Source organism: Achroia grisella, unplaced genomic scaffold (assembly GCF_030625045.1).
Source record: "Achroia grisella isolate CSIRO2021 unplaced genomic scaffold, CSIRO_AGI_Agris_v1 utg445, whole genome shotgun sequence".
Lineage (NCBI taxonomy): Eukaryota > Metazoa > Arthropoda > Insecta > Lepidoptera > Pyralidae > Achroia > Achroia grisella.
The window spans coordinates 1991724-2005045 of NW_026712860.1; positions in this window are offsets into that span (position 1 = coordinate 1991724).

Below are 13322 nucleotides of genomic sequence, written 5' to 3' on the forward strand. Positions count from 1 at the left end.
AGTCAGCGGCGCCTTTACGGGATTATAAGTGAAGAGTACGATATGAAGGACGTCAATTCTATTAGCGATTATATTGCAGTATGTAAGAAGAGATTTTGTTTATAATTTGCACATCTATCTAAGAACCAAGACATAATTTGTATGTCAGGCACGTGTATACATACATTGACAATAATGTAACTTAAAATTAAAAGAAAATAATATCTGATTACTGAGATAATTTAGTAACCATTACATGATATTTTATTCAATTTGGTATCTACGGATTTCATCACCATAAGATTTATAACATCGTTACACAACAGTATTTTAAACATAATTACTTTTATGTAAATGGATGTATGTGTATATTTATTTTGGAATAACAATTAGGACAATAATTTTAATTATGTTTGAAAAATAACACAATAAAATTATTTTATTCGTAAAATAAGATCTCAGAAAGTAGAAAGATTATATTTCTTCATACACCCATGTTATATTCGACATATTGTTTTTTTGTTTATATCTTATTGTTGTGCAATGTTGCTTACGTGTTTTACTTGGCACAGAGAAATACATAAGCTAATGCATATTTTTGGTCAATTGATTAGTTTCTCTTATATCTTTTTTATTTTTTATTTTTATATACAATTTTCCACAGACATATTCGTCCGTGCCTTTTTTAATTTACTTGAATATTATTATATTTATTTAATTTCCACTTTTGTACAACTCCAGCCGAGATGTTACAATTTGCCTAATAGTGGCACCGAGGCAGACCTTATCCGTCTGGCCCAGAACCACCGCTGGCCGGCCGGGTGAGTTGACAACATGCATGCATCACCTATCTTTATTAGGAGCCAGTTACATTTACCAATATGCATATACAATTATATAAATCTTACACTACTACTAATTTCACAGTTTTCATTACATTGTGTTGTATTGTTACATTATGAATTCTTACATTGCATATACAATTATATGAAATCTTATTTTAACACTATTTTCAAAGTTCACTATTTGTTATAGTCCAGGTTTTGTTTAATTATTGATTGTTAATTTCACAGTTCACTTTTTGTCGTAATTCGGGAATTTTTTTTTCTTTTCCTTTTTTTTATTATACTTTTAGCGAGCATTTTCCGGCCTTTCCAGTCCAAAGCGCCCCGCCGTTGCATCAGCTGTTCCGGTTTTCTATGTGCTGATTATTTTAGCGCAATCAGCGCATCAACGATCGCCCTGGCTCTATTTTTAATCGCCATTTGCAGTGAGTACTCACTAATGTCCGAGTGAGTCGCGCCTTCGGCCTCTTGTATAAAACGAGCAGCTGCGTCTTCTCGATTTTTCGTATAATATACGCAGTCGCCTGTGTGCCTGGTGATGGCTACCACGGCATGAGAGTAGCTGCTATGCACTTCCAAGGGTTTACTTCTAGCATTGATGATAATAAACCTCTCCGATGTCAGTCCCTGGGCCTAATGAATCGTCAGCACTTTAGACTCCTCGTCCATTCCATATCCCTCGGATATTAGCTTTGAACCAGGTATAGAGTCCTGCTTTGGTCTGATGGTATGACTTTGCTGTCGTATTCCATGAACCTCAGCGACCTAGTCCGGAGGTTGGTCGAGTATATCCCGTTGTATACTTCTCTTAGGGCATACGCTACATCCAAGGGGTTTCTGTTTGTGCATAGAAACTCCCTAGTAATACCTGCTGATTTGTTAGGTCGCTCGTAGGTAATTTCAAATAGGTTATGTCTATCTATAAAGGGGAGTTGATTTACGTCGCCAATAAGCAGGACATCTTTTGCTTTGACCATTTCTGCTGCTAGCACTATGGCCCCAATCTCTTATATATATATCTCTTATATCTTGCAGACAAAGTTGCGGTGAAACTAGCATAACATAATTACTAATATGTTACCTGAAGTGATATTTCTGTGGATATTTAAAAAGCTTGCTCAATATTTTAAGTAAAAATCGGGGACATTGTACTGATCAAATTTTCGTACTCGTACACCGATACGTACGAGTAAGTCTTACGTGAATAATTCATCTCTTATTTGCTTATGCAAAATCGACAGATCGGATTTGGAATGCATTTTTGCATTATGTAGGACGAAGTCGCATAGTGTCGTCTAGTCAATATTCTGAAATAAATCATTCATGACTGTGAATTTTTGCAACGCAAAATGCGTTATTGACATTTTCTGAATGGATGTGTAGTGAAAACAGTGTAAATTTTAAGTATTTTCTTGATAGTACTAAAAAAGTAATACAGTATTTTTTTGTTAATAAGGGATAAAACCCCTCGGCATCTTTAACCCATGGTTTAAAGTTTTAACGTGCTAGACTTCATAATTTTTAAATTGTTAAATCCTTACTAGCCGACACAATTCCATACTACATACGAATTTTATAAAATAGAAAGGGTTTATCTGTTTGTTTATTCTTTTTAAGATTTTACGCGAAAATGTTGAACGATTGGTAATAAAATTTGATATAAACCATAATAATAAGATACAATATATTGATATATTATATCTCAAGAACAGGATATAGGTTACCTTTTAGCTCATAAAATAATCTGTAAGGAAATAAAGTAGATGATGTAGGTATATTACAAAGAAGTCTCACTAATAGCTCGCTTTTAATATTATATATTACTCTCCTATTATATGAGATATATACTCTTATTGAAATAGATAGTATAATAAGACGCAGAAAGAAAATACTGAATAAAGTAGTACGTTTTATGAAAAAGTAAGTTAGGTTCTTGAATGAACTTGTCAACGATGCATGAATGAAAATACTTTTTATCAAATCCTACAATAGTAGCTGCATGCATAAATCGTGTGCGCGGCACGTGACAGCAATTTGAATACCGTAAACATCGCGTCGGGTCTCAACCATTCCTAAGCATTCCTCTACATTTTGCAGTTAGAAATGTAACAACCAACACGTAGAAGATCACGGTAGATTCACCCTTATAGGCAAAGGCATAAAAGAAGAAAAATATCTCATTCGCGTGGCTGAGAAAACGAGGGCGCGCAGCTGTTTTGGCTATATGTGTGTTGAGTCAACATACTGCTTTTCTTTCGGGCCGAGGTTTTCTGAGATTTTTTAAAGGTAAATTGACTAGTCACAGGTGGCTGAAGGGAATCAGGTCAGCAGGTCTCGGTGCCGTGTCATGTTCATATGTGAAAAGCAACAGATTCAATGCAAATTATCTCATCTACATTGTTATATGATTACACATACTGTTCTATATATACATATAGGTATCTAATAATAAAAGTAATCATATTTTTATTTAAGAGATATTTATCCACTTTTAAAGCTCGGAAATCATATCTGTATAACTTAATAATTTGTAAACTGATTGGAAAAAAACTAACGATAAATTAGTAAAACTCCACTCAAGATTAGCGCGAACAAAGCCACAGTCAGAGAGGCTAAAAGACAAAAATTCTAATAACCATTGGTTTGTATTGTTATGTTGATAATCCCTCAATAATATTTTTAATAATGTATCGTCCATGTAAAAACAACGATCGGTTAATTTTTTATTGTATATAAAAATATTAGTTCTAAATTCCTGTTTCTAATGTGAGTGGGAATTATAAACGTATAATGTAATGTAATGTGGACTCTATTCTCCGTAATGGGTAAGATTCTGTAATAGAGTGATTATTATAAATGTATAATGATAAATATTGTTTAGCTGTTTGGGTCTGTTTGACCCTTCAACACAAGTTATTTCATTATATGGAAGCAAAGTCTTGTACTTTGCTTCCATACTATACTACCCTCGATGGAGGTTCTTGTCCAATTAATTAAGATAAACGTATTAAGAATACTCTACCAAATAAAATTGAATATATCTTAATGAGTACATATTTGCATTAAGTGTACATACTAAAGGTATGAAAAGATCTCTACTTTATCCCGATACACGTATAAAAGACACAACGTGTTAATTAAAAAAGTTATTCAAGGATATACTCGGAAGTACTACACCTGCCAGAAGATGTATAGATATGTATGCTACGTATCACTCAGAGTGAATAGATTTTTGCAGGATTCCTATCTGAAACTCCTTTACTAGCGTTCTGTAGTACCCTTGCAACATGCATTCAGATACTTACAGCAAATCTACTTTAAGAAAACTTGCAGTATCTGTTTTAGAAATGTAAAGAATTCAATGCACCTTATTTTGTAAAGGTCTGTAGAAAAATAAAAAATATATACAGAGTTTGCGATATTGGAAAATAAATACAGCTACGTAACATATTCTTACCGTAGGAAGATATTTACTTTTATGCATTTTATTCTTATATCTTTTTATTTTAACATTATACAGTATTGAAAAAGTCAGAAGATTATGTTTTGTATACAAGTTATGTAATATTAAGAAGGCAATATTAATTTTCGGTAAGAAGAGATTTGCCTTATTTCCAAATTAATATTGCTCCAAAATCAAAAAGATTTTTTAATATACTATTTTAAATGCCAAGAGGCCGCGTTATAATATACATGAATAATTGAAATGCACTGGCTATTATTAACAATATCCTACTCGTATCAGAAGTATTTACAGAAATGGTGAAGTACATTAAATGCCAGAATATACATACGTTCCTGATTGGTCCCTACAAATTACATTGTCCTTTCAAGTCATTGGAGACACAGTATCGTTAATATTACAGTGAGACGAGTGCTTTTATGTTAAAGCTTCAACTATTTCTGTTTAAAATATTTATAATACATATAAACTTACGTGCAATCACGTTTACGGAGTATGCAGAATCGACTTTCATTCAATCTTAACTGAATGAAACGACAGTTAAGTGTATTATAACTTATTGTATGTCTACGCCAAGTCAGTTCCAAAGATTCTCTTACTCATTCTGACCTGCGTTAGTTATTCATAATTTGATGTAATTAGTGGTAGGTATTACACTTTTTTTGCCATCTCATATATTCTGTGCTTTACCTCACATTTTTTTTTACTACGACGTAGGCGAAAAAACTATTGTCTCATCTGTTGATAAACATTTACAGTATACGGTTTACTTCAGTATTCATCTAAATAAATAAGACAGAATTGAATCGAGACACTGGATTTTATTATACTGTATCTAAATACCTTCTCATAGGCTACCAGTGCTTGAGCAACCCTTTTCCGCCACTTAAACTGTAATAATTATTATCTGCTGCTGACACGGGTGGTTGTTCATACCACTTGGTCTCTCTTCAAGTCTCTATTGAGTACTCTCTCTGTTTCAATATTGTTCTACACATAAAGATACATATTCGATCTCTTACGTCTGTTCCAGTATATTCAATATTTGATAATTTTTCTTTTAAATATTGAACTTTTATATATTTAAGGTCCAGTCCATGAATAGTTCTCAAAATAAAGTTTATATTATAACAGGTATTATTAGATGAGTTTATTCAAAGATTGTAGAGTTATATTTAGTTTTCTATTTTTATATTTATTTAAGAATCCATGGCAATTTTATGTAAGACTAATGGTATTCTGCGGCTTTTTTGGTCTTTGGAGTAACGATTTTTGTAGAAATTTCGAAGTATCAGTGTATTAATTGCATGAAACACTTAAAAAATATGAATACATTTCGTATTTGATAAAGCTTTTATTTAAATTTCATTAAAATGGTAAGTATGTAGTGCATAAAATATAAATCTTTCATGAAATAATGTCAGCGAAATTAAAACAGTTAATAATATATAATAGATAGATAGAATTTTAAAAGACATTATTTCATGGTTTCAATACATTTAACGTTACTATTGTATTGCATTGTATCAGAAGTCGTCCACATATTTCTTTTGTTACCAACTGTACAAATGAAATAAATTTAATAATATCAATACCCATCTTTTGATGCATATCTAGGAGGAAGTAATAAGGAAAATTGACAAGAGATTTCACATTTGAGATTCCTCGACATGAATACGTAAATAGCTACATAAAAGAAATGCCATCGTTGCAGTACGTCATTTATTCTAAACATAAAATCTCATTATGAGGTCTGCCTAGAAGAATCTTGTAGGGAGAATTCCACTGAAAGCGTTGTTATAAATACCACTGTTATAAATATCTTATTTTACTCCTACAGGATAAGAATTGAAAAGCGGACACTTTAATGCTTAGACATAACTTTTCTTTCACTCAACTTATTTATAGAAACTACTGATCACTATTAGTAGTAGTTTCTTGTATTAACTATAGTTACTATTCTTGAGTAACGTATTTAGACTGGACATGTGTGTGACTTTATTGAATTATTTATATGTATGGACAATAACATATAGTAAATGCTCAAATGAGCATAATAAAAAAATATAAATGTAATAGAGTATAATATTGAATTTATTTTTTATTGATTCTTTCTGAAGTTGTCACGCAGCTGTTTCTAAGTTGATACTTGAATCTTAATTATTTAATTGAAGTTTTGTTCTTATAAGATCCTATTATTCATAACTATAGGTATATGCGTGATTATGCGTTGTTAGGTAATCCAATTTCGCTGTATTAGATAATATAATAAATGAAATATTAAATATTTTTTGGTTAATACCAGCTAGCTAAATTGTATGACATTAATTCTACAAATCTTTATAGGAAAGAAGGGTACAAATTTTCATCTTATAAATTGAAGCCATGTATTATTTTAAAAATATAAAAATATATTGAAATCCAGTAGAATAGGTATTTTTTAATCTTCAAACACATTTCAATCATAATTTTGATAACAACAAAAGATTCCTTCATCTTACCTTAATATCTTTTATAATTTCCTTTTGAAGCATTTTCTTTTGCCGGCGGATGTTTCCAGTCGTCAATAGTTAAAAAGACTATGTATTAAGTCAGCAAGTTCTTTATCGTATTGTTCATCACTTTCAAATTTTCTAATCAATTCTAAGATGCTTTGCTCATTTGAACATACAATATTACCTACTACAGGTTGGATATATATAGTTATTCCTATGTATTTCTATTAACAAGACTATTCTATTCTTATAGTCGCAGGTTGTTATCACAAAATGTTAATTGTATCTATTAGGATTTAAATAATCATATATTAATTGTACATATTTTAAGCTTAGTTTAGTTTGAGGCTAAAAAGCGCTGTGCAATTTGTCTAAATTAATTAAACAATAAATTATGTACTCTCTTATATATAAGAGTTGCCGTTAGTCTCACTAACGGGAATGGTCTTCTATTTAAATTATTATTTAAACATAATTCCATTGGTCTAATAACAACATTTTACGGATAACTTATTTCTTGCCAATGCTGGAAAATTAATCAGTAAAACCAATAATAATATAGATAATTTAGATTGTTAATACATTATAATGAACTTAATACAGGTATTGTATTGTCCGTAAGAATCAGTAGATAATAATACGAATTAACAAGTAATCTGTTTTATTTTATATAAACGGAATGGCAAACAAAATGACTGATAAAATGACACTAAATGGCAACCGTCGCATGTATACAAGTAATAAGTAACAGTACAACGGCCGTTCCGTCATTATATTATGCCCGTGATACACAGAAGTGGTATGTTACCATTCCCGTTAAGTTGAAAACAAAGGCTAGTGCGACAATACCCACAGTAAGTACCATAGTACGCCGTGTTACTATTACTACCCTACCCCCACTGGCGCACCGCACAGATTTAATTAGTTCCCTAAGACTTCAGGGCGATGTCCGACAATGGTATTCATGTTACATTTAATACCTTTACAAGATAGATTTACACTTTATACTTTAATATATAAATTGATATGAACCGCTAAAAATGAATAAATCATGGTAAATAAAATTGTTTAAATAAATAACTTTGTTGTTTTACATAAAAGCAGAGTACAGCTAGATTAATTTCGTTAATAATTTTTTTACGTAATATTTAAAGATCAGAGATAAGAAAGAGGTACAAAAGGAAAATTATTTCTATCCTTTTCCCTCAATATAATAATTTAAACATTTCCTAGAGTATCATAGTACAGAGTAGATATCCTTGTTTTTTATTTCTATCAATAATTATATTGTTTTAATAAGAAAAAAGTAGTTATCACTAATATAATATAATTGTATAGTGTCTAGTATATGTAGAATATAATTAGATATAGAACAACAATATCTGTGTCATTATGTCTTAGACAAGACAAAGGTTATTGCGTCCAAGAAAAATAATTAGTACGTACCAATTTGTCGTATATAATAACGACAAAGAGAAGTCGTACGCCTCATTGAATCTATTCTTAATCAGTTAAAGAGTTCTTGCCAATAATTGGATTAGGATACAAACAATAGCAGAATAAAATCCGTTGTCTATTTCTTTTGCAAACTACAGAAATACCTAATTTAAAGTTTCATGCAACTACAGAATCTAAAATTGTGTTACCACTCGTATATTTATTTACGTATTTATGAGTTGAATACCTACTTACATTATCAAGTACCTACTTTATTGATGCGTTAACAGTATATGCTCATCTCATCTATATCAGGATGTCAAATTAAATACAAAAATTAATTATTCTTGTAGGATAATTTAGACACTTTTGCAAGTCAAGTTGACTTACTTACTTAAGTAACTAAATTCTTCTATTAAATAAAATTTCGTATTTTTGTTTTTTCTAGAGTCCAGTTTAGCTTGATTCAGTTTAGAACAACTAGTATGAAACACTATTCACTTTTTTTTGTGACATAAAATAAAAAATATCGTACTATTGCCATGCACATTTAAGTAATCGTTTAGTGAGTCGTCATTATATGTATATGTATTTACTAAATTTGCTACTCATAGAGAAAACGCCTGTAAATTTAGAATAGGCAAATAATATTATATAAACTTCTGAGAATTGCATTATACATTACATTATATAGTTTTTAGTTATATAGTTTTATGATATAACAATATTTTTTAGAAATAACTTAATTCGATTTAGGTGATCTTTAATAACTATTAAAGATCACCTAAATCGAATTACTCGTACGAGCACTGAAAGAAAGTATATCAAAAAACACTCATTAAAAATATACTTTTGCCTAATTATCCAAATCAGCTGAATTTCTCTTATTAGTGAATATTAAGTGGCAAGTATTCAGATAACATGTACCTACTTATACTTACTCCTACTTGCTTTTAAGTTTATTTACGTAGATAAACCAATTCGCCCAACTTATCTTATATCGTCGTGGATTTTCTCTGTCTAGTCCTCAAGGGACCTGACATGAAGATAAATAGATAGATATCTACGTGCATTTTAAGCCTACCCTGTTTTTAGCCTACGGGGCTCGAATATCATAGAAGTTAAAAACGATAGCATACTGTTAGGTATAATTTTGATGAGTAGGATGGAGCCATATGTAATTTGCATATACTTTGCAACTGCAATGGTTTGAATACTGTGTTATGTATTGATATTGATGGTAGTAGATAAATATATTTTTTCAGTACAACGTCACTTGTAGTACTTTAACCATTAATAAATCTCATTCCGCGATCGTCTGTATATCGCTGGATATAAACCAATATATAATAATAAGAAATTTAATGGGAATAATTAATAATAATGTTTGAATTAAATCTTTCACTTTAACATCTAAAAACGCAGCCCTTGTTGCATCTCTCTTCAAATATAGGTCTTTCCATCCCTTTATTCTTGTCTACCCGTCACTTGCATCTAGTGTGTACTGGTTTGTTGGCTAATGTCATTCGACCACTTCTCGGATGGTCGAGTCAGTTCACTGGAGTGGTTTGCCTTCATTCCAGTGCACTTACAGCCGTTCGATCGTCGTTCATCCTAACAATGTGTCATACATTGATAATGACAGGCATTCTCCAATTTTGGCTCTATATTGTAGAGGTGATCATGTTATAAAGTAGTGAACTATAGTGAATATACTTACCAATATTGCGATTTGATTATTTATATATTTACTGTTATATTAATTAATAGTAGATCACACATATAAAATAAGTAAATTATTTTTACAATAATACAAAAAATATTCAAAATAAACTTATACAACGGCGTCGGTGGTAAAGCGGTTTTACACACTGACTTACCTCTGTTGGTCGCGGGTTCGATTCCTCGCACGTCATAAACTTTGTATTCATGTGTATAATTGTTTGTGCCTGTCTGGGTATTTTTTATGTATAATATGTATGTATTTACGAATATATATATATGTCTACGATTTCAGTTATCTAGTACACATAACACAAGCCATAGCTAACCTAACTTTAGATCTAGATGGCGCTGTGTAAAGTGTACTGAGATTATTATTGTTATTATTTATTATAATTTCACTAAATTGTATTTCTCAATCGAGTAAATTTTATTGCAAGAATTAAGAAATAAACCCGTCCGGCTTATTTTTAACAGTTACCATCGTGTATAGATGATGCCAATACAAGCTAAGAGGTAGGTAAATAGCGCCCTATCGCTAAAACTAGCAGTGAATAAAAAAACAAGATTACGATATATATGTGTATACACCAACTACCTTTTAATAATTAATACTAAATATATGAATTATTACGAATATGATTACATATTTATAAATGTGTTAAGAGCACTTCTATATTCGAACTCTGGAGTAGTCATTTCTCCTTCCAATGTCCATCCTTACATGGCGACCTTGCCATGTTGCGTCTATACACTCTTATCTAAGTATTTTTCTTGTGCGTTTCGTATAAAGAAGCGATAAAAATGAACCTAAAGTCTAAAGATAAATAATACAATAGTTATAGATTGTATACTTAATAATCTATCAAGTAAATATAATCTATATTTGAAAGAAAGACGAATACAATATCAACTGAATCCAAAATGGAATCTGATGTTAATTACTTTGAAGAGAAGTTTTTTACAGTCACAGTTTTTACAGTCAGAAATGTTTTTAGAAGAAAAATATATTGAACCTTACTTATTTTATATATATTTGGAAATTATTATTTGGTTTATTATATAGTGGATTATTTAGTTAATTAAGTTACATTGGCAATTTCATTTGTTTTTCAGAGTTATAGAGCTGCTTCAAAAAAACAAATTTGCTGTGACGTTATGTGCTTCCCAAACACTATAAAAGCGCATCAATATAACGATCACGCGCCATCTTCGCTATTGGCGATTGTAATCGGGTCCAAAATGGGCACTTTAGATGTTTCTTAATAGGGCCCTATAACGATTAAAATTTGGAATATATCCAATTAGATAAATTTTAGCTACAAATCGTTTTAGGGTCATATTTATGTGATTTTGTAAAGAATAAACAAAGACAAGACGATAATCCTATAAGTACAATAATCCGATTTGAGATAATTTAATATTCATGTATTATATCATGGCGTGAATGGAATTGAAAAATAAGATGAAATTCTTTGAATGTAACTAACGTATGACGTATTTATTTTACGATTTAGTTTGTCTCCTACCTCGATTCATTAAAGTATGATGAGCAAAATGTCAATTGTTCATCAGAAAGTCAATACCTCAAAAAGGCAAACCTTGCCTCATACCTCATCGGAGATTATAATTCTAAGGACATTTGTTTGTTTATAATGCATAAATAAGAAGAAAATGTGTAATTTTGGTACACCTGAATTGATACTTATAATAGTATACAACGCAGACCGATGTACACTATTCCACTCGTTCAGTCCATGAAGCCTATAAGTCCAATGTAGGATATAATCCGCTCTCACGCGAGAATATTGATATAATCTCCATGCTTTGCAGAGCTCGACATCACATAGTTGAATACTATAGACACACATAACAATATACATGCTGATCAGATTTTTGAAGGTTCTGAATGTTCACTTTTAAATCGTAATTTTATCATTACATTATTTATAGGTATATAGCCTATGTACTCTTTAATTTCACTAACTCAACTCTAATCAAATCAGAATACAGTTTACGGAGCAGGTTGTGTAATTAATAAATAAGACCTCGTAAAAAATCTCGTGCAGAATTTATCTAGGTAAAGGTGTACTATAATTCTGGACGACAACATTCTGTTTTAAAACAGAATGTTATTTAGCTGCTCTCTTAAATAGTGAACCACTTAATAGAATGCCCGAGTTCTAAGATAACCAAGTACAATGTTCTATTTTCAGTAACAATCCAATGGAAATGGCTCGACGGAACAACTCTAAGTTAACAACTTGTTCTACAAGTAGATACAAGTAAGTTGTGCCAACTGGCCGAAGGTTGGTTTATTGTCGGAGAGACTTGCCGCCAACTTTAACCTTCATTGTTTTGAAAACAATTTAATTTAAATGCTCGCTCAGAAGTTCACGTCTGATATTGTTACAAGATAAGGCAAAATATGTTTACTATCGTTGTGATATATTTTTTAACTAATATGAATCTTAATTAAGAATTCCAGTATTATTCACACGGATTTTCTGTTTAATGGATCTAATTATTTTATTGTTCGATCATAATAGTTCACACTAAAAAAAAATTACTCTATATGCCTAAAATATATAGAAGGAATTTCATATCACGCTTGTTGTGTAATTTAAGTATTAATATTTTATATTTCATATTCATTGATAATGTAAAATATCACGATTGACTGAAATTACATTCTGTATATTTAACTCAATATATGCACTTCATTATTGATTTTAATAATGTCTATTGATGTTTGATATCACTAAAAATCGTATGTTTCATCTTGACATTCTTATGACCAGTTAAACATTACAGCTTAAACTAAATCAATTAAATTTGGTAATTATTTTTACTTAGCACTACCACAGATAACATGGCACTACATTAAGATTATCTCCCTAATATTATTCATCTATATTATCCACATACTTTTTAAATTGTTTGTATTTATTGTTCAACCGTTCCACTTAATTTTCATAGGCCATCATTATTCAGCACGTTTGGAACAACTTAATGTATATAGCCTGGACGAACCATTAATGTCACACTAGTGGTGAAGTTGTGTTCTGTTATGTTACGAGTAATCAAGTTAAAACTTTGGGAGCCTCACGCTGACGCGGCCTACTTAATGTGTTTATCGGATTTACTCGTACCGAATACGCTGTGCCGAAAATATTTCATGAAAATTATATGCGCAATTAAGGATATATTTGATGGGATGATGCTCAAGAAATATGGATTTATTTAATTAGCCGAAGCTATATATGTATTTAAATGGTGTATAGAATATTGACATTCAAAGGTGTTACTTCATAAGGTAGTAGCACGTAGTAAGATGGCATTGTGTTCAGTACCATTATATCTACGTGCAATGTTTCATAA